The sequence below is a fragment of the Pinus tabuliformis genome, chromosome 7 (assembly GCF_031772625.1).
Source record: "Pinus tabuliformis cultivar Carrire ecotype Pingquan chromosome 7, CPIR1, whole genome shotgun sequence".
NCBI lineage: Eukaryota > Viridiplantae > Streptophyta > Pinopsida > Pinales > Pinaceae > Pinus > Pinus tabuliformis.
In genome coordinates this window covers 1299289588-1299309313 of record NC_142293.1, presented here as the reverse complement: position 1 = coordinate 1299309313, position 19726 = coordinate 1299289588, and the positions used below count along the sequence as shown (strand labels likewise).

At 36.2% G+C, this 19726-nt stretch overlaps 1 pseudogene; it reads left to right on the top strand.

The window, feature by feature from the left end:
• Nucleotides 1-545: 545 nt before the first annotated feature.
• On the top strand, nucleotides 546-1121 carry LOC149252271 (cytochrome P450 750A1 pseudogene; annotated as a pseudogene).
• The last annotated feature ends 18605 nt before the right edge of the window (nucleotides 1122-19726 follow it).

Genomic DNA, 19726 nt, shown 5'->3' with positions numbered 1-19726 from the left:
TTTTACGGCGCGTCAAATTCTGGCAGCTTCGGCATTGATCAACGGTGGACAACCATCTCTGCAATCGGAGGGTTGCTGACAATATCGGGCCGCCTTTTCTGACTGACCTTTATGCTCCGATGAAGAGCTGTTTTGGAACAATAGCTCCGGGCACGTGTCAGCAGGTGATTGTATCGGAGGCGTTTGTACAAAAACCACAATTGCAAGAAAGGCGGTCCGATATGTGTCAGTGGTTTTCTTGAGCAGTTTTCTTGCTGCGTGCTGGCTGATTTGGTAACAGACTGGCTACCATCGTTGTCCACGTCTGCATCCGCAACACTGCCTGCAGTTGGAATTAATATTCCAACAGTGCGAGAGGAAGAAGTATCTGCGATGATCCGTTCAATTTGGGAGGAGAGTGAAAGCGGAATAATTCGTGTCAATATTAGCAAGGGCCTCTTTACTCTCACTTGCAATATAGTTTGGCGGATACTGGCGGCGAGGAAATTTCTTAGCTATAGTTTGGGTGGTGATTTCAAGAGTTTGAAGGATTTAACTACGTTAGAATGGGCAATGAGCTGCTCAGACATCCACATGCCATGAAGAGTTTGCAGGAAGAAATCGAATGTATAGTGGGCAAACATCGCCATGTGATTGAATCCGATGTAGTAAGGATGAAATACCTCCACTGCGTAGTGAAAGAGACGCTAAGACTATACCCAGCGGGGCCGCTGGGTATTCCTCATGAATCTGTAGAGGCTGTAACAGCAGGAGGATACCATATCCCTAAGAAAACAATGGTAATGGTGAATGTGTGGGCTATAGGAAGGGATCCCAGCGTGTGGGGGGCAGATGCTTCGGAATTCAAGCCGGAGAGATTCATGGAGGAGGAACATGTGAATTTAGCAGATCAATCAGACTTCCGTATGATACCGTTTGGGGCAGGAAGGAGAGGATGCCCAGGGGTCCCCATGGCTATTCCCACAATTGAACTCGCGTTGGCTCAGCTGATGCACATTTTTGACTGGACAGTTGAAGGTGATCCATCGCTGCTGGATATGACGGAATTGTGTGGGCTGATGATGCCAAGGCAAGTTCCGCTGTGTGCATATCCAGGATTGAGGGTCGGCTTTCCACTATAGTCCAGCGATGAAGTCTAATAAGAGGCGAGGTACCGTGTGGCTTCCTATGGAGCGGGTTTCCTATTTTCGCTAGTACGCTACAACCTATTTAGTTTCGCTAGTTATATTATTTTCGTTGCATGTTATCCTAATTTAGTGATATTCTACTTTCACTAGCAATGCTCTCGCTACATGTTACTCTACTTTACCTTATTGTAATTACATTATAATCATCGTAATTATGGTACTTTACCTTATTTGGTGATTGAGATTGTTAGCCTAGAATTTGGAAGGTTAATAATATAACTAGCTATCGGTAATTTTTTTTTTTTTTCTTAAATTAGGGTGAATCACTAATTTTTTTGGATTAATCTAAAGGAAGTCCAGAATCCATTTTTTTTTTCTAATCTAAAGGAAGTCCAGAATCCAATTTTCTTTTTTCTTTTTTGAAATGAAGAGTATATTTCTTGAACCGAAATCATAACAAATAATATACTTAATATACTCAAATGAGATTTAAATTTTTTTTTATTAATTTTACATATCACCTAACTAAACTTACCTTTAAACTAGATATCACCCTTAAGCCACGTATCACTGAATGTAACTTTCCTCAATTCTTTAGAGTAGTTATAATTTTAGGAGCCAACAATTGTTCAACTATACATCCTATCCTTACAGTTGAGAGAACCGTGTTCTAGAGAGAACGGGTTGCATGAATGTACATTTCACTATCTCATTCTATCGCTAAGGTTGGTGCTGTATCACCTTTTCATGTTATGCTATACATTCGAACTCTTTATTTACCAAAAATTGGAATAACTTCCTATTTGTATATGTAATATTTGATAACCGTTTTAATAGGTGGTGATTGAGATTCCATACATCATCTTATAGATAGTTATGTACACTCTTTTTGATTAAAGCATGGTTCAATCCAAATGTACAACTAAGAAGTTTGGTTGGTTCTTCATCCTTAACTACTTTTCATTTCTGGTTAATGTAAGTCTCCATTATAAATGACTTCAATAGTAGCAGTAGTGTTCTATTCTCTTTTCAATTTCATTTTCATATTATTCATTCCCAAACTTCTATGTAAGAATATTTCTCCTATTTAATATATCCAAGATAAGTTGGTTATGACTAATTTAATTAGATAATCATCTTCTCCTAATGGGTTTTGAATAAATATGCAAAAAAATGCCCAAATCGTGGATTTGGTACTATTGGATATTGCCAATTTCCTAGATTTTGTATTGCATCATTACCTCATAGTATGGTGAGGTTACAACCCTAGTAGATGTATTGGGCAAGGAACCAAAACCACTAAATAAATTCACGAAGGATTACTTCAGATATAAGAATGTTTTCTTTGGTATATTCATAGGAGTCTCTATGGAATTTTTTTGTTTTGTTTACATTTATGTTTTCTTTCTACAACAATGTATTAAACTTCCAACAAAGCTGAAATGTGGAGGAATGGAAAAATACACAACTCCGGGATTGGGTTATTTTGATTTTTCAATATTTTGGTTTTGAGAGGATTTCCTTAAAACCTACCTTGATGTCAAGATCTTGTGATGTAGTAATGAATGTAGAAAATATGTAGCAATACATTAGACAAGAGATTTATAATGGTGACTTCTTTGTCTATAAATATATAGTCTTAGCATTTGAATTAATTTATAAAATAATTTAAATTATTATTTGGAAACGAGAGATACAAGACTCCAAATTTTCTATTAGATTTTCTCGTTAAATACCATTAATTCAACTTTGATAAAACTATACATTATATAATATTTAATTTTATAATATATGAAACATTATTAAAAAAAAATAGTTTTCAAATCATTACTCTTCTTAATTTACAATTATAACTAGCTACAAATATTTACTTATTTCCACCATCTCCGCCAATGGGATAACAATTTTAAATACCATAAATACCTTTATTAGTGAAAAATTTTCATTTCACTTAATTTATTACACTACTTTATTTACGTTTAATTGTATACTATTTGACCATTTTTTCTTTCTGCGTGAAGAGAATCGAATTCTCCACATCATTAAAGAACCACCTATATCCATCTTAACTCTGAATCTATCAAGTGTCAAGAGGGATCAAATCTCTCGTGGTGCAAACCTCTTTTTTGAGTGAAAAACTTCAGGAAAGGTTTGCACCTCGAGAGATTTGATCCCTCTCAGAGCTTGATAGATCTAAAGTTAAGATGGATCTAGGTCAGTTTCAATTGTGTGCGTCCAAAGAAAATCTAACGAACATATGATTAATTTTATCAATAATATGTAACTTCATCTAATATTAATATAATCATTTTAAATATTGTAAGTACGTCTCGTCATTTTAATTTTAAATTTTCTTAGTTACCTCAATTTGTTGAGATGATAAATATTGTTAATAACTTTAATGATGAAAAAAGATGAAATAAAATCTTTGAATGTAAAGTGACAATGTATTAGTGTTGAATGATAGAAAATGTGAATAATAAGAATATAATCAATTATAAATAGTCTTCATTGTGATTAATCTCAAACTATTTTCTTATACTATTCTTATTGTCACCCTCGTTACTTTTGTTATATTTTCATATCGATTATATGAAAATGACAGGTTAAATCATAAACCATTTAAATCTTTAGCTCCATTTATTGTAGCGAACATCATACCTTGTCTCACTTCCTCTCCAATATTAATAGGTTGAATTACTATAACACAAAAATCAATGTACATTGTCAATAATTTTTGTGCTTACACTAAAATCAATGCAAAATGTTAATCCAATCACTTTAAAATTAATGTACCATCATACATCCAATTGCATCAAATCAGAAATCAACATCTACATTAAAATCAATGCATCTAATGCAGGTGATCAAATAAGATTAGAAAACAACATTTACACTCAAATCAATGCATCTAGTGCAATTAAGCAAATAATATTATAAACCAACATCTACACGGAAATCAATGCATCTAGTGCAAGCAATCAAATAGGATTAGAAATCACTATATACACTGAAATCAATGCATCTAGTGCAAGCAATCAAATAGGATTAGAAATCACCGTCTACACTAAAATCAATGCATCTAGTGCAAGTAATAAAATAGGATTAGAAATCACCATCCACACTGAAATCAATGCATTTAGTGCAAGAAATCAAATAGTATTAGAAATCATCTACATTGAAATCAATTCATCGAGTGAAATAAACCATATATTGTTAGAAATCAACATCTACATTGAAATAAATGCATCTAGTGCAAGCAATCAAATAGGATTAGAAATCACCATCTACACTGAAATCAATGTTGTATTTAGTGCAAACAATTAAACATGATTAGAAATCAACTACATTTAAATCAATGCATCTAGTGCAAGTAATCAAATATCATTAGAAATCAACATCTACACTAAAATCAATGCATCTAGTGCAAACAAGAAAATAGGATTAGAAAACACCATCTAGAGTTAAATCAATGCATCGAGTGCAAGAAATATTCTTCCCTCTCTTCCCCCTTCATATATATATCTATATATCCCTCCATATCTCCTTCTTTCTCTCTCTATCTAAACCCCCCAAACACACATGCTCTCTCACTTCATATAGATCAATCTCTCTATCCCTTCCACCCTCTCTCCATCTCTATCTTCTTCTCTCTCTTAACACTCCATCTATATCTCTATCCCCCTTTGTCTTTCTATATCACCCCCAAAACATACACTCTCTTTCTCCAATATATCTATCTATCCCTCCCTCCTCTCTCTCTCTCTCTCTCTCTCTCTCTCTTCCCCTTCTATCCCTCTCCCTCGCTTCTATATCTCTTCCTTCCTGTTGTCCTTTGTCCCTCTCTCTCTATCTTCCTTATCACTCCCTCTCTCTCTCTCCACCTTTATCTCTATATTTCTTTGGTCTTACCTCCCTCTCACTCACCCTCCAACTCCATATCTCTTTCCCTCCCTCTCTCCACTCTCTTGCATCCTCTCTGTCTTCTCTCTCTCTCTCTCTCTCTCTCTCTCTCTCTCTTCACCCTACAACTATATTACTATATCACTCCCTCTCTCCTCTCTCTCTTTCTCTCCCCCATTCTCTCCATATCTCCTCCTTTGTCTCTTTATCTCACCCCCAAACATACACACTCTCTCTCCGTCTCTCCCTTGTCACTCCCTCTCTCTCTTCACCTCTCACTCTATATGTATTTATTATTCCCTCCCTCTCTCCCCCTCCAACTCCATCTCCCTATCCCTCCATCTATCCTTCTCTCTCCCTCCCTCTCTCCTCGTCTCTCTCAAGTCCTCTCTCGCGTACTTCCTCTCTCTTCCTTTCTATCCTACCTCCATCTCCCCTCCTCTCTCCCTACCTCTCTCCTCGTCTCTCTCAAGTCTTCTCTCTCGTACTTCCTCTCTCTCCCTTTCTATCCTACCTTCATCTCTCTTCCCCCATCTCTCTCTCTCTCTCTATTTCTTTTCCCTCCAATTTTTCTCTCTTCCCCCATCACTCTCATCCTCTCTCTCAAGTCTTGTCACTCATTCTTCCTCTCTCTCCCTTTCTCTCCTACCTCCCTCTCTCTCCGCCCATCACTATCTCTTTCTCTATCTCTCTCTTTTCCCTGCAATCCTCTCTCTTCCCCCATCTCTCTCTCTCTCTCTCTCTCTCTCTCTCTCTCTCTCTCTCCAATTGTGTTACGATATCCCTCCCCCTCTCCTTCTCTCTCCCCTTCTCTCTATCTCTCCTTCTTTGTCTCTTTATCTCACCCCTTCTCTCTATCTCTCATTCTTCATCTCTTTATCTCACCTCTAAACATACATAGTCTCTCTATCCATCTCCACCTTGTCACTCCCTCTCTCTCTCCACTTATCACTCTCTATGTCTTTCTTATTCCCTCCCTCTCTCCCCCTCCAACTCCATCTCTCTCCCCCTCCCTCTCTCCTCCTCGCTCACAAGTCCTCTCTCTCCCTTTCTCTCCTACCTTCCTCTGTCTTCCCCCATCTCTCTATCTCTCTCTCTCTCTTTCTTCCCTCCAATCCTCTCACTATTTCACTCCCTCTCTCCTCTCTCTCCCCCCTCCATATTTGTGTCTCCCTCTCCTTATCTTACCCTTCTCTACCTCTCTCACTCATCTCCCCCTCTCTCTCTTTATTCCTCCTCTCCCCTCTCATTTAGTTTATCTCCATCTCCCCATTATGACTCCCCCTGTGTCTCCACCTCTATCACTCTATGTCTTTGTTCTTCCCTCCCATATATTTCTAGAGTTAATATATATAAGATATATTAATATATATTACAATATAGCAAATTTAATATTTTATTAATCCAAAGTTATTAAATTTAATAATATTAATATTAGGGTTAATGATGTTTTTTTGCATGGTAATAATAATTTGGCCCATGATCTTTGTCCCATAGGCTTCACCTAAGTAAAACTTGTTTTTTGAGTGTTAGTAAGTATAAAGAGGCTTATGGAGTAAACATAAAAAGAGGTTTTATTTATTTACCATCCTATTTGGCCAAAAGGCTTAGTGTGTGTGTGTGTATATGTGTGTGTGTGTGTGTGTGTGTATTTCTAATTCTATATGATATATTTTTATTTAATTACCATACCTCTTTAACTTCTTTTATATTTATTTATTTACCATACCTCTTTTATAAATATGGTATTTGGACCATGGTATTAATAATTATTTGTCCCATAGACTTCACCTAATGTGTTTAGGTGTTTATGTTTACGTTTACATGTTTATGTGTTTATGTTTACGTTTTTACGTGAGATATACCCCCATAGTGGGTTGTAGAGCACCTCTATTTTTCAATATTTTGGTTCTCAAAGGATTTCCCTAAAACCTACCTAATTTTTCTAGGTGTTTATGTTTACGTTTACATGTTTATGTGTTTAGAGCACCTCTATTTTTCAATATTTTGGTTCTCAAAGGATCACATGTTTATGTTTAAGTTTACATGTTTATGTGTTTAGAGCACCTCTATTTTTCAATATTTTTGTTCTCAAAGGATTTCCCTAAAACCTACCTTGATGGAAAGATCTTGTGATGTAGTAATGGATGTACAAAATATGTAGCAATATAGTAGAAAGAGATTTCTAATGGTAACTGCTTTGTCTATAAATATATAGTCTTAGCATTTGAATTAAATTATAAAAAATTTTAAATTATTATTTGGAAAAGATACTTACAAGACTCAAACTTTTTCTATTAGCAATTGATTTTCTTGTTAAATATCATTAGTCAACTTTGATAAAACTATACATTATATAAGATTTAATTTTATAATATAGAAAACATTATTAAAAAATAGAGTTTTCAAATCATTACTCTTCTTAACTTACAATTATAATAGCTACAAATATTTACTTATTCCCCCATCTCCACCAATGAGATAACATTTGTAAATTCCATAAACACCTTCATCAGTTACAAGTTTTCATTTAAACTAATTTATTACACTACTTTATTTACGTAAAATCTAACGAACATATGATTAATCTTATCAATAATATGTAAATTCATCTGATATTAATATAATCATTTTAAATATGTTAAATGTGTCTCAGCTTAATCTGGTCATTTTAATCTTAAATTTTCTTAGTTACCTCAGTTTGTTGAGATGATAAATATTATTAATAACCTAAATGATGAAAAAAGATGAAATATAAATTTTCAATGTAAAGTGACAATGTAATAGTGTTGAATGATAGAAAATATGAATGATAAGAATATAAATATTCTTCATTGTGATTAATCTCAAACTATTTTCTTCTATTATTCTTATTGTCACCCTAGTTAATTTTGTCACCTTTTCATATCGATTGTCATATTTTCATATCGATTATATGAAAATGAAAGGTTAAATCATAAACCATTTAAATTTTTAGCTCTAGCTATTGCACTAAACATCATACATTTCTCTCTTTCTCTCCAATATTAATAGGTTGAATTACTACAACAAAAAAATCAATGTACATTGTCAATAATTTTTTGTGCTTACACTGAAATCAATGCACAATGTTAATCCAATCACTTTAAAAGTAATGTACCATCATACATCCAATTACATCAAATCAGAAATCAACATTTACACTAAAATCAATCCATCTAATCCAAGCAATCAAATAATATTAGAAAACAACATTTACACTCAAATCAATTCATCTAGTGCAAGTAAGAATATAAGATTATAAACCAACATCTACATTGAAATCAATGCATCTAGTGCAAGCAATCAAATAGGATTAGAAATCACCATCTACAGTGAAATCAATGCATCTAGTAAAAGAAATCAAATAGGATTAGAAATCACCGTCTACACTCAAATCAATGCATCTAGTGCAAGCAATCAAATGGGATTATAAATCACCATCTACATTGAAATCAATTCATTTAGTGCAAGAAATCAAATAGGATTATAAAACATATACATTTAAATCAATGCTTCGAGTGGAAACAATCTAATATTATTAGAAATCAACAGCTACATTTGAAATAAATGCATCTAGTGCAAGAAATCAAATAGGATTATAAATCACCATCTACATTGAAGTCAATGTTGCATTTGGTTCACACAATTAAATAGGATTATAAATAATCTACATTGAAATCAATGCATCTAGTGCAAGAAATAAAATATAATTAGATATCAACATCTACATTAAAATCAATGCATCTAGTGCAAGCAATAAAATAGGATTAGAAATCACCATCTGCATTGAAATCAATGCATTGAGTGCAAGAAATATTCTTCCCTCTCTCCCCTCTTCATATATATCTATATCTCCCTCCGTCTCTCCTTCTTTGTCTCTCTATGTCAACCCCCCAAACACACATGCTCTCTCACTCCATATATATCAATCTCTCTATCCCTTCCTCCCTCTCTCCATCTCTCCTTCTCTCTCTTAACTTTCCATCTATATCTCTATCTCCCTTTGTCTCTATATATCACCCCCAAAACAAACACTCCCTTTCTCCAATATATCTATATATCCCTCCCTCCTCCTCTCCCACTTGCATATCTCTTCCCTCCTGCTGTCCTCTATCCCTTTCTCTCTATATTCTTTATCACTGCCCCTCTTTATCTCCACCTTTCTCTCGCTATTTATTTCTTCTTACCTCCCTCTCTCTCGCCCTCCAACTCCATATCTCTTTCCCTCCGTCTCTCCACTATCTCACATCCTCTCTGTCTTCCTCTCCTCTCTCTCTCTCTCTCTCTCTCTCTCTCTCTCTCTCTCTCTCGCTCCAACTCTATTACTATATCTATCCCTCTCTCCTCACTCTTTCTCTCCCCCATTCTCTCCATATCTCCTCCTTTGTCTCTTTATCCCACCCCCAAACATACACACTCTCTCCCCATCTCTCCCTTGTCACTCCCTCTCTCTCTTCACTTCTCAATCTCTATGTATTTCTTCTTTCCTCCCTCTCTCCCCCTCCAAATCCATCTCCTTGTCCCTTCATCTCTCCCCCTCTCTCCCTCCCTCTCTCCATGTCTCTCTCAAGTCTTCTCTCTCATACTTCCTCTCTCTCCCTTTCTATCCTACCTCCCTCTCTCTCCCCCCATCACTCTCTCTCTATCTCTCTCTCTCTTTTCCCTCCAATCCTCTCTCTTTCCCTATCACTCTCATCCTCTCTCTCAAGTCTTGTCTCTCGTTCTTCCTCTCTCTCCCCTTTCTCTCCTACCTCCCTCGCTCTTCCCCCATCACTCTCTCTCTCTCTCTCTCTCTCTCTCTCTCTCTCTCTCTCTCTCTTTTCCCTCCAATCCTCTCTCTTCCCCCATCACTCAATCTCTCTCTCTCTCTCTCTCCAACTATGTTACTATATCCCTCCCCCTCTCCTTCTCTCTCCTTGTATCTCCCTTATATCTATCTCTCCTTATTTGTCTCTTTATCTCACCCCTTCTCTCTATCTCTCCTTCTTTGTCTCTTTATATCACCCCTAAACATACACACTCTCTCTCCAACTCTCCCTTGTCACTCCCTCTGTCTCTTCACTTCTCAATCTCTATGTATTTCTTCTTTCCTCCCTCTCTCCCCCTCCAAATCCATCTCCCTATCCCTCTGTCTCTCCCCCTCTCTCCCTCCATCTCTCCCTCCGTCTCTCCGCGTCTCTCTCAAGTCTTCTCTCTCATACTTCCTCTCTCTCCCTTTCTATCCTACCTCCCTCTCTCTCCCCCCATCACTCTCTCTCTATCTCTCTCTCTCTTTTCCCTCAAATCCTCTCTCTTTCCCTATCACTCTCATCCTCTCTCTCAAGTCTTGTCTCTTGTTCTTCCTCTCTCTCCCCCTTTCTCTCCTACCTCCCTCTCTCTTCCCCCTTCACTCTCTCTCTCTCTCTCTCTCTCTCTCTCTCTTTTCCCTCCAATCCTCTCTCTTCCCCCATCACTCGATCTCTCTCTCTCTCTCCAACTATGTTACTCTATCCCTCCCCCTCTCCTTCTCTCTCCTTGTATCTCCCTTATATCTATCTCTCCTTATTTGTCTCTTTATCTCATCCCTTCTCTCTATCTCTCCTTCTTTGTCTCTTTATCTCACCCCTAAACATACACACTCTCTCTCCAACTTTCCCTTTTCACTCCCTCTCTCTCTCCACTTATCACTCTGTATGTCTTTCTTCTTCCCCCCCTCTCTCCCCCTCCTACTCCATCTCTCTATCCCTCCCTCTCTCACCCTCCAACTCCATCTCTCTTCCCCTCCCTCTCTCCTCCTCTCTTGCAAGTTCTCTCTCTCATCCTTCCTATCTCCCCCTTTCTCTCTCTTCCCCCATTTCTCTCTCCTTCTCTCTCTCCAATCCTCTCACTATCTCACTCCATCTCTCCTCTCTCTCCCCCCCTCCATCTTTGTGTCTCCCTCTCATTCTCTTACCCTTATCTACCTCTCTCACTCATCTCTCCCTATCTCTCTTCATTCCTCCTCTCGCCTCTCATTCAGTTTATCTCCATCTCTCCCTTGTCACTCCCCCTATGTCTCCACCTCTATCAATCTATGTCTTTGTTCTTCCCTTCCTTATATTTTTCTAGAGTTAATATATCGTGAGATATTAATATATATTATAATATAAAAAAATTAATATTGTAATAATCCAAAGTTATTAAATTTAATAATATTAATATTATAATATATTAATATGAATATTAGATTTAATAATAATAATAATATTAATCTTTAAATATTAATATTAGTATTAATAATGTTTTTTTCATGGTATTAATAATAATTTGGCCCATGATGTTTGGGCCATAGGCTTCACCTAAATAAAACATGTTTTTTGAGTTCTCATAATATAAAGTTTATGGAGTAAATATAAAAAGAGGTTTTATATATTTACTGTTGGGTTTTGTTATATTCTTTCCATGACTAGCCCACATAGTTAACTAGGGGTTAGAAGGGGGGCGGAGCCCCCCTTTCATTGCACCGATTGCATAGCGGGGGAAGTCACAGTGGGTTTGAAAAAATTTGTTTTTGGACCCTATATTAGGTTGGATGGACCTACCTATGGTTTTGTGCATGAATTTTCACACATGGTTTTGGATGCGATGGTTTTCGGTCCATGGTTTTGGACGCGATGGTTTTCGGTCCATGGTATTGGATGCTTTGACATGTATAAATATGTATTGTAACATTGAAAGGAACATAATGAAAAATCAAGCTGGTAGTCCCAATTTTGGGATCCGGGGAAAATCCCTGTGTACATGTGTTTTATGTGTTATGCTCTCGCATTGTTTATTTTCCGTGTTTTAGAATTCGTGTGCAAGTAATTTTGTACAAGGTTAAAACCTACATTTGGTATCAGAGTTGTTTTGGCTTCAAGGGGACGCCTTTGTTGCCGAGGGGTTTGGCTCGGGCCTGTGGTAGACCCTGTTTAGTGGGAGATTTACGAGATCGATTCTGGTGGTGAAAGAAGATAGTGAGCAGTGGAAAGATAGAGATCAAGAAATTTAATGGTTAGAGTTTTGAGTTGTGGAAACTCAATATGGAAGATCTGTTGATGGATAAAGATCAGTGGATTACGGTAGATCTGGGTACTAAACCAATGGGAGTGTCCGATGAAGAATGGAAGAAGTTGGATTGGAAGGCAAAGAGCACAATATGATTATGTGTCTCAGATTCAATATTGTTGAATGTATCAGGGGAAGCTACGACGAAGGATTTGTGGGACAAGTTAGGGACTTTGTACCAATCTAAGTCTCTGGTGAATAAATTGTTCCCATGGAAAAAGCTGTATAACCTGAGGATGAAAGATGGAGACTCGGTGACAGAGCATCTGAACGCATTTAATATTGTGGTAAGTCAGTTATCATCTGTTGATATTAAAATTTCAGATGAAGATAATTGCATCAGTTTGTTGTGTTCTCTACCAGATTCATGGGATAGTCTGGTTATTGCAATAGGTATTAATGCAACTGTCTTGCAGTTTGATGAAATAATCTCATCCTTGCTGACAGAGGAGATGAGACGGAAAAATATGGAGAGCCAAAATGGTGATGTCTTGTATGTACGATGAAGGTCCCAGAATAGAAACAAAAATAAGTCATCGAGTGGGAGATCTAAATCTCCAAGAAAACCTATAAAGGTGGTGTGTTGGAAATGCGGAAAGGAAGGGCACTACAAAAGGGACTATAAATCTAAAGCTCCTGATAAAGGAAAGGGATCTGATGATACTCCTTTTGCAGAGGCGAAAACCACCTCAGATGAAGGTGGGGATGTGTACTTGGCTTCTTCAAGTACACATGTATATCATGAGGCATGGTTGATTGACTCAGGTGCATCCTTTCACTTCACTCCCCATAGAGAGTGGTTCTGTGAGTATGAGAAATATGATGGTGCTGATGTCTTCTTGGGGGATGACAGGAAGGCTAGAATCATTGGTCATGGAAAAATAAAGTTGAAGTTGCAAGGTGGAAGGGTTAGAACACTTTCGGGTGTTCTGCATATTCCTGCATTAGCCATCAATCCGATTTTTGTAAGCAAGCTGGATGATGCAGGTGTAAAAACAGTGTTCGAGAAGGATACCCGCAAGATGGTTTGGGGAGCACTGGTATTGATGCGGGGAGTTCGGATTGGAACTCTATACAAGCTGATAGGTAGCGCTATTGTTGATGGGTGCAACAACTTTGTGGTTCCTGAAAGTGAAGCAGAAAATCTAGTGGTCTCTGGAGAGAAGACCATGATGTGACATCAAAGGCTTGGACATATTGGAGAGAAGGGCCTTCGAATACTTCATGGTAAAGGTATGATAGAAGGTATGAGTAATAGTTCTTTGGATTTTGATTTATGTGAAAATTGTGTATATGGGAAGCAGAATCGGGTGAGTTTCCCCTCTTGTGGTAAGAGGGCGAAACAAATATTAGAGCTTGTGCATAGTGATGTGTTTGGACCTGTGAAGGTTCCATCACTGGGTAAGTCTGTGTACTATGTATCATTTATAGATGACTTATCAAGGAATACATGGATATATTTCCTTGAGAAGAAATATGAAGTCTGACAGTTTTAAAGAATTTAAGGCTCTAGTGGAAAACTAGACAGAGAAGAAGATAAAGGTGCCGAGGACAGATAACGGTGGAGAGTTTTTCAGTAAGGAATTTGAAGAATTCTTTAAGAAGTGTGGTATAGCATGGCAGAAGACTACTCCATATACACCTCAGCAAAATGGAGTTGCAAAAAGAATGAATAATACATTGATGGAAAGGGCAAGAAGCATGCTCAGTGGTACCGGGTTAGGACAGGAATTCTGGGTAGAGGCGGTGGAGACAGCATGTTACCTGGTCGATAGATCACCTTCATCAGCGTTGGAGGATAAGACTCCACAAAAGGTATGGACTGGTAAAAAACCCTCTCTTTCACATCTGAGGGTATTTGGATGTGATGCATATGTACATGTTCCAAAGGAGAAACGAACCAAGTTGGATAGTAAATCTGAAAAGTGCATCTGTATTGGGTATAAGTATGGTTTAAAGGGTTATAAGCTTTGGATCCCAGTAATAAGGAAGGTTGTGTACAACCGAGATGTGGTGTTCAAAGAGATAAAAGATGTTATTAAACATGAAGTCCAACCAAAGGAACTTGATAAGATAGAGTTGGAGCTAAAGGAGTAAGAATTAGACTTTACAACAGAGGAGGAATCAGAAGATGAAGAGCCACAAACTCTCGGTGTGAGAAGATCAGTTCGAGAAATAAGACAACCAGAAAGGTATAGTCCATTTGCTTTTTGTTCAAATTTTTCTTTATCTATTACTAATGATGATCCCGGAACTGTGAAGGAAGCAATAGATTCAAAGGATGGAAAACTCTAGAAAGAGGCCATGGTTGATGAAATGACATCTTTGCACAAAAATGAGGCTTGGGATCTGGTGGAGTTGCTGACTGGAAGGAAACCCATTGGCAACAAATGGGTGTTCAAGAAGAAGACAAATGCAAAAGAAAAGGTGGAGAAATACAAAGCTCGGTTGGTAGAAAAAGGTTATTCCCAGGTGCCAGGAATTGATTTTGGTGATATTTCTTCTCCTATTGCTAAGGTTACTTCTAATAGATTACTTTTATCTCTTGTTGTTGCTTTTTATTTTGAGGTAGAACAGATGGATGTGAAGACAACATTTCTTCACGAGGATTTGGAAGAGGAGATCTACATGAAGCAACCTGAAGGATTTGCGGTGAAGGGTAAGAAAGAATTGGTATGCAAGTTAAAGAAGTCTTTGTATGGGTTAAAACAATCACCAAGGATGTGGTATTAGAAATTTGATACATTTATACGGGGACTTGGCTTCACCAAAAGCAAAGCAGATCACTGTGTGTATTTTAAATTAATTGGTGACCATGTTATTTATCTGGTCTTGTATGTGGATGATATGTTGCTGGTTAGAAATGACAAAGAAATTATCCAGGATTTGAAGACCCATTTGTCCTCCAAAGTCGACATGAAAGATATTGGTGCTCCAAACTATATTTTGGGCATGGAAATTAAAAGAGATCAGATAAAGAGGAAGCTCTGGTTAAACCAGAGGAAGTATGTCGAGACAATATTGCAGAGGTTTAATATGCAGGATAGTAAACCGGTGAAGGTTCCTATTCCTGTAGGTGTAAAGTTATATGTTGAACAGTGCCCGAAGACATAAGAAGAGGAAGAGGACATGTCTCGTGTTCCATATGCAAGTGCAGTCAGTAGCCTGATTTATGCGATCGTCTGTACTAGACCAGACATTGCACATGCAGTGGGAGTATTGAGAAGGTTTATGTCAAAACTAGGGAAAGAGCACTGGATAGTAGTGAAGCGGGTTTTCAGGTATTTGCGTGGCACTGGTGATTATGGTTTGTGCTACCAAGGAAGACCAGGATTGGACAAGGTGTTGGATATTCGTGGGTTTGTTGATGCAAACTGGGCTGGAGATCTAGATCAGAGAAGATCTACAAGTGGGTATGTGTTTAACCTATTTGGAGGTGCAGTCAGTTGGATGAGTAAGAAACAATCTGTAGTGGCACTATCAACTACAAAGGCAGAATACATGGCAGCCACTCATGCAAGTAAGGAAGCAGTTTGGTTGCAGAGATTGTGTTCAAGTATGGGGTTAGTACAGGGAGCTATAAGGATAGACTGTGACAGCCAAAGTGCAATTTTCTTGGCAAAGAACCCTGCTAACCATTCAAAGACAAAGCACATTGACGTTCAATATCACTTTGTGAGGGATATGATAGAAGAAAAAAAGGTTTTGCTGGTAAAGGTGGACACTTTGAAGAATACTGCAGATGCATTGACAAAATCTATGAGCTCTGAGAAGTTCTCTTGGTGTAGAGAAACAATGGGTGTTGCAGGGCTAGATAAATGACTAAGCTCTCTTGTGGCCCCGTATGGAAAGAAAACTACAAGTGGGAGAATGTTGGGTTGTGTTATATTCTTTCCACGACTAGCCCACATAGTTAACTAGGGGTTAGAAGGGGGGCGGAGCCGCCTCTTCGTTGCGCTGATTGCGTAGCGGGGGGAGTCACGAGGAGTTTGAGGGGTGTAGGTGGACCCTATATTAGGTTGGACGGACCTACCTATGGTTTTGTGCATGATTTTTCGCACATGGTTTTGGATGCGATGGTTTTCAGTCCATGGTTTTGGACGCGATGGTTTTCGGTCCATGATATTGGATGCTTCAGCATGTATAAATATATATTGTAACATTGAGAGGAACATAATGAAAAATCAAGCCGGTAGTCCTGGTTTTGGGATCTAGGGGAAAATCTCTGTGTATATGTGTTTTATGTGTTATGCTCCCGCATTGTTTATTTTTCGTGTTTTAGAATTCGTGTGAAGGTAATTTCTGTACAGGGTTAAAACCTAAATTTACCATACTTCTGGAGTAAATATAAAAAACAGTTTATTTATTTACCATATCTCTCGTTTATTTATATTTTTATTTGTTTACCATACTTTCTTTTTGAGTGTTCGTAAACCTATTTATATTTTAAATTTATATCATGTTTATACATAATAATAATTAGATTGATTTTTAAATACAACCAACAATAAATTAAAAATGTCAATGGTTAAATGTTAAACATTATGTTTACATTTACGATTACATGTTTACAAGTTTATTAACATAGGTTTGTCCCAGATAAATCCTAACAACATTCCTTTGAAATGAAATACATAATTATTAAATATAAAGTTTAAATTTTGAATTTGTGGAAATTTATATCTAAATGAAATTATTTTTTTAATTTAATAAATAATTTCAAATACGTATTTAAAAAATAAACAATTATGTTAACATACATTTATATTCAGGTTTATTTGACGGGGATACAATACTTGTTAAAAAAATAAAAAACAATATTACTTTTATTGAAAATGATGGAGTAAAAGGTCAAGGCTACACATTTTGTCACGTATGACCTTTTCATGTATAAACTTAAATATAGCGTGAAGACCCATCTTCCACAAAGTATCTATAATATATTTCTAATAAATATATTTTTAATAATCTATAATATAGTTTTAATAAATATTTTTTTAATAGTTTATATAGATTTTATAGTTTTAGTTTTAACCAAAAAATATTTTCAATCCTAAACAAAACTACCATGTTTGGTTTAGGATGGTATAAGGGTGTTAAATTTAGGGATAAAAGAATTATTATTTCCCAAAATAAGAATAGTTTTAAATTTTTTTATTATATTATAAGAATTGTGAAGTTTAGGATGGCATATGAATATTTAATTTAGAGATAAAAAGGAAAATGTTGTTTTTCAAAATAAGAAAAAGTTAAAAATATTATTACATTAAAAAAATTATTAGATAATAAAATGTTAGAGGAAAAAATAACTTTTTATTTAGATTAAAAATTCCTTTAACTTGTTTACATGGCTCAGTGGATCACCTTTATCTAAAGTCTAAATTCCTTCAAACTATTTATGTGACTCAATGGACCCCTGCCTAGAGTTGTTTGGGATCATCGTCCCTTGCCAGAAACTCCTTTAGTTGAAAACATTGAATAGAGCACCCTGCATGTGCACGAGTGTGTTTTTCAAAATTCTTTGTACCACATGTTTCCATATTGGCTAGGGGCTCATGTTGATCCACGTTGCCTCTCCTGTAAGCTACCTTTAGGAATAAAACCCCCAAAGTTCAACATGTTCATAATTGAATCATGTTAGAAAAATATGTTGATTTTCTAAAGAAAGTAGAACATTCAAACCAATCTATACCCAATTCTATTGGACTAAGTGAACCTCAAAACCCAGGGACTCTTGCAGGATGTGGTTAGGTTAGAACAGTAATCTACACCCATTTTTATTGGATTAATTGAACTTTGAAAATATAATACTCTTGCAACACATGATTAAGTTAGGAAAGGGGTCCTCAAGATCTCGTTCATGCTACACCCATCTTCATCTTCCATAGAAGTTTCCAATGAGGCCCTTGTTCTCCACTTGCAACTAGTTTCCTACCAGTTTCTTGAGATCATTACCTCTAATTTCACCATGTTAAAGGTCTTTCTCACTAACACCACATCTTTTTTCATAATTTGTAGGTATGGGGCACATGAAATCTCAATCCCATCGAACAAATGAATATATCCCTCTCCAAGTTGTAAGAGATTGAACATAGATGATCCAACTTGAGTTCGACTCCAACATGTATGTATGTCTAGGGGAGAAGGTCAAGCAAGGATTCACAAGTTGCTTAAATGTATCCATCTATTCATTCATGAGGATCCCAAAAATATTAAGCACCATGTCCTTGTTGACATATGAAGTTTTTTACACTTCACCAACAAACCATGGAATCTCACTAGGCATGTGAGATAATGGGGCTAGGAACATTGTTTTACCCCCTAATTGTTTTGACTTATTGTTCATTTACATAATTATTTACAACAAGGATAATATAAACAATGAAGTACATACTTGAAAATGGAATTAAAAAATGTAATAATTATAAATTTTTATAGCAATGAGATAAAACCATGTACATATGAATAATGTATAACAACAAATCAAAAAAATATTTGAACTGATAGCACCGAAACTAAATTTTTTTCTTATGAGAAGATTAAAGTAATGCTTCTTTAGCCAAAAGGCTATCCAAGCATGTAGAAAACTACTTCATAAATATATAAATAAACTTTAGTGAAAATTTTCAAGTTATAAAAATGAAGTTTCAGAAAGATATGCAAAAAAATGGCTAAAAAATGACTTGTTTTTATTGATAAATGGGAGTATAACTGGTCATTTGGATAATCCTTACCAGAATTATTGTCTAGAATTTAATTCAGAAGTTTTTATGATGTTAAAGACTTGTACACAAACAATTAGAGGAAAAAATTATAATAAAGCAACATTAAAAACCCTTTGGGCCATTATGATATGATTAAATCAGGAAATATTCTCTACAAAAAAATTTAGATATTAGAAATTGCATTAAATCTAGACCTTCTATAAGTATATATAAATGCAGGAAATACAAGAAAAACTAAATAGAATATAGAAATAATGGACGAATCTTCTTTCCTTCTTGTCTCTCATTTGAAAGAAATTTGTTGCCACCAGCAGGTCAACCTTTTGTACTCACAAAAAAAATAAATTAGAGGAAAATAATGACAACTTTCAGATCTGGTGCACACCTCTCCTCACAAATGATGGATATTTTCCTTCATAGTATCCTTCCCTTTTGTACCCTCTTGAAACAATTAGAGAGAATCTTTGTTTGAGGATTAGTTTCTCTTCAGTTTTTTTTTAAATATATTTTATTAATGTTTGGGAAGAATATTTCTAAAAGATTTTATTTTTTAATAAATTAACTTTATAGAATGCATTTTGTGGTAGGTGGGGCCCCTCTTATGTCACCCTTGTGACTCTCGTGATGTATTCTTGAAAATTACTAAGAGGGTGGGGGGTGGGGGGGGGTGTGAATCAATCATATATTCCCAATTTTTAGCTCAAATTAATTTCCCTTTTATATTATTTCCTTATGTAACTAATGACTTATGTATATGTTCAATTATTAATGGTTCCTTTTGCATTTACCAGGGAGAGACATTTGCATATATACTTATTCACAGTTCAAGAGAATTCACACAACAACCAGCGCACAACACATGAAGACAACAAATATAAGTGGAAA